The sequence below is a fragment of the Lissotriton vulgaris genome, chromosome 8 (genome assembly GCF_964263255.1).
Source record: "Lissotriton vulgaris chromosome 8, aLisVul1.2, whole genome shotgun sequence".
In the NCBI taxonomy this organism is placed as follows: domain Eukaryota; kingdom Metazoa; phylum Chordata; class Amphibia; order Caudata; family Salamandridae; genus Lissotriton; species Lissotriton vulgaris.
The window spans coordinates 1403113712-1403117629 of record NC_141696.1 but is presented as its reverse complement, the minus strand read 5'-3'; the positions used below and the strand labels follow the sequence as shown (position 1 = coordinate 1403117629).

At 49.7% G+C, this 3918-nt stretch overlaps 1 pseudogene; it reads right to left on the bottom strand.

The window, feature by feature from the left end:
- Nucleotides 1-679: 679 nt before the first annotated feature.
- Nucleotides 680-2113, bottom strand: LOC147698820 (Na(+)/H(+) exchange regulatory cofactor NHE-RF2 pseudogene; annotated as a pseudogene).
- Nucleotides 2114-3918: the final 1805 nt, after the last annotated feature.

The following is a 3918-nucleotide window of genomic DNA, read 5'->3' as shown; positions in this document are numbered from 1 at the left end:
AAAACTTAAAGCTATTGCCATTATAAATTACAATAACTTTTATTTAAATATTAATTATTAAAAAAATTAAAAGCCATTGTTATTTGTAATATCAATAAATCTAAGTCACGTAAATACAACACATATTGCATTGCAAATGCTATAGGTGTCACTTTTGCGAAAGTTAAAACTATTGGCATTGTAAATGACAAAGCTATTAATTTTGCTATTTTCAAAACCAACACATAAATAAAAAATGTGTCATTTACAATACCAATAGCTCAAACATTCCTAATGCGAGACCTATTGCACTGCAAATGCTTGTTATACATGAACATTGAGTCATGTTTTTAATCAAAATCCTGTTGTATATTTTCTTACTTCTGTGCTGGGTCGAAGGCCCGGTGCGCATCAGTGGTGGCCCCATGATTCGATCACATTTAGTCTTGTTAAATGGGTCTGGTCTGTTTCAGCGAGAGAGTGGTGAGGGCCCCTCGAGGCATTTGAGGAGGAGGGGCAGTAACCAGGCCTCGAGCACGTGAGCTCGCATGCCTTCTCCGTTCCCAGCTACTGCTGTTGTTGCTTCGCCAGCTGCAGATGCGTTCATACGAGGAATGTGAATCTAGTTCGGCCCTCTCGAGTGGGATGCAACTACATGAACTGCGCGAGAACCATAGAGGTGAAGCGGGAACCCTCACAGTCAGCAGCCCGGCCCTGTCCGGGGCCTGGACGAGAGGACGTGAAATGCCAGAAGGTCCCCCGGCTTTGGTCCCCGCCTCTCGCCGCTGGTCAGTGTGGATACTGGGGTCCCCCTGCTGCGAGCACACGGGGTCCGGAGGGCCAGCAGACTCCGCCCACGCTCCTCCCCCGTGAGAGTTCCTTCCGCGGCGGCCTTCTCTTTGGCTTCTGCGGCGGTGGGGCTGAGGCTTAGGCCGCTGTCCTCGAAGGGGTCCTTCCTGTCCGAGCCTCTCGCCTTGGGCTCCTTGTCCGGGCTCTGGAGGTCGCTGTGCGACGAGGAAGTGGACGACCCGCCGTTGACCTGGGGCTGTGCAGATCCGTTCGGAATGGGCTGAGGCAGGGGTCCTTGAACATGAGACTCTGTTGGCGTTATTCCAAGTTGCTTAAAGTATTCGTCTGTCTCTGGATCAACTACCAAAAGCGTGGTTTCATCCTCTCGCGACTTGATGTTCGAAACCACCTCTGAATGCTTCATGCCTTCCACGTTCAGTCCATTCACCTCTACTATTTTATCTTGTTGCTGCAGCCCAGCTCTTGCTGCCGGAGACCCAGGGTCTACAGAGCGGATGAACTGGCCAGGCTTGGACTTCTCGCTGTGAAGGTTAAATCCATAGCCATTCGGGCCCTTCTTCAGCACACAGAGGCGAGGGTGGAGGTCCTTCATCTGTCCATTCACCTCCTGTCTACCGTTTTCGGAGGTGTGACTGAGCGAGCGCCTGCTCAGGTCCCCATCACTGATATCCACCTGCGCTTTCCAAACCTCCCCATTGTCACTGCTGGGCGACTTCATGGAGGAAGTGAGAGATGTAGTGGAATTCCCCAATGTGGAGCTGGACGGAGACGTGGGAGAGTTCCCAAACATGGAGTTTGTGGGTGAAGAGGGAGAGTTATCCAAAGTGGAGTTAGACGGAGAGCTGGGCAAGTTACCAGAGGTGGAGTTGGTAGGAGACTGGGGCAGGTTCCCTGGGGCGTCGCCTTGCTCCATCGCCTCGGCATAGGTGATGTGAAGGCTACGCAAGTATTCATCTGTTTCTTTGTCCACAACCAACAGGCGGGTCTCATTCTCGATCGCCTTAATCTGCTTCACAACCTGGTGGTGGGTCTCCTTCTCCACGTTGGCCCCGTTCACCTGCACCAGGCGGTCCCCCGCCTTGAGCCCGGCCGCCTCGGCCGCAGAGCCCGGCTCCACCTTGCGTATGTACTGTCCGCTCTTGTTCTTCTCCCCGTGCAGGTGGAAACCATAGCCGCCCTCCCCCGTGGCTTCAGCTGGTTCGTAGACATGATGCCCTCCTACCCTCCCGGGTCCGGCGGGAGCTCTCAGCGCGGTCCCGTGCCTCCTCCTGTCCCCCGGCCGAGCTCCCCAAAAACGCCGTGGCTTCAGCTGGTTCGTAGACATGATGCCCTCCTACCCTCCCGGGTCCGGCGGGAGCTCTCAGCGCGGTCCCGTGCCTCCTCCTGAGCCCGGCCGCCTCGGCCGCAGAGCCCGGCTCCACCTTGCGTATGTACTGTCCGCTCTTGTTCTTCTCCCCGTGCAGGTGGAAACCATAGCCGCCCTCCCCCTTCAGCATGTGGCAGAGCCGTGGCTTCAGCTGGTTTGTAGACATGATGCCCTCCTACCCTCCCGGGTCCGGCGGGAGCTCTCAGCGCGGTCCCGTGCCTCCTCCTGTCCCCCGGCCGAGCTCCCCAAAAACTCAGTCGGCTTCTGCTTCTTCTTACTAGTCATGTTTTTCCGCACTGCCTGTACATATCCTCAGAGTGGGTCGTGGTGAAGGTTATTAGAGGCTGAATTAGGGAACTGCAAAATCCAAATGATTTTGCTTTCAGCATTGTTATTTAGCGCTCAGGGTGCCATGTGGTCGCTTCGGAGCACTTTTCTGAAACAGTAAATTGCTTCATTAATAACAGACAGACATTGAGGGCCTCATTTATGAAAAGTGTTGCATTGCTGCGTGAAAACAGCGATGCAACACTTTTCAGTGCGCCCTTCTTGAGACACCATGGATGCGCAGTATATGATTTATGGCCCTCCATGTCGCAAGGATTTACAGCTACAACAGTATTCATAACGTATCTGTAGGTGCAAAACTGAAGCATTGCTGGAGTGTGTCTGAAAACAGACGCAACTCTAGCAATGTGTCCTTTTACATGGTGCAAGCCCCATGTGAAAAGGACTACATCAGTCTTACGCCTTATGTGAGGCAGGCATAAGGATTTGATGCAGTGGCGTCCTAGAAGTGGCGCTGTGAAATCTGGTAGATTTAACTGCACCATTTCTGGGACCCTTTTTTGTGGGGGATCGCCCACCCTGCATACATTATACTTGACGCAGGTACAATGTAGTGCAGGGGTTTACAAAGCGTCACACCTGTCTAGATGCGTAACTTTGGTAATGTGTCACAGTGGCGCATATTTTACACCACTGTTGCATCACAAAAAGTGACGCACCGGCGGCGCAATGGGCTCATAAATAAGCCCCTGAATATCCAAGAACACCTCTGTTGAGAACAGTTATTTCAGGCAAGGAGAAAAAAACGTTGGGCCCGATTCACAGAATGAACTTAAGACTCAATCCTAAACTTACTGCTATTTTGGTATTCACAGAATGCACTTACTACTTTTGGTATTCACACAAGTTAGGATTTTGTCTTAAGTTTGTCTTAAGACAGACTTAAGACAGACTTTAGACCGACTTAAGTTAGGATTTTGTCTCAAGTCTGTCTTAAGTCTGTCTTAAGTTTGTCTTAAGACAAACTTAAGGCAAAATCCTAACTTCTGTGAATACCAAAAGTAGTAAGTGCATTCTGTGAATGCCAAAAGTAGTAAGTGCATTCTGTGAATACCAAAATAGCAGTAAGTTTAGGATTGAGTCTTAAGTTCATCCTGTGAATCGGGCCCGTTGAGTCTTCATGGCATATTAAGAAATCCTTTCACCTTACTTTGAAATTTTGTCTATGTTTTAATGTTAATGGCTATTTTTCGCAATAGGGACCAAGATGGCACCATATGATAGCATTCTGCAGCTCACTATTGGCACCATATTGCGCATTGTAATAGATGTTTGCATTTTGAAAAACAAACTGTATCTGCTGCAAAAGAGTATAAACTGGTCAAAATGCAATGAATTAAATTATCCATTCCATTCAATAACTTTATTTTGGCCACAGTAGCCATAAAAGTGCATTGCAAAAAGCAAATAGACAC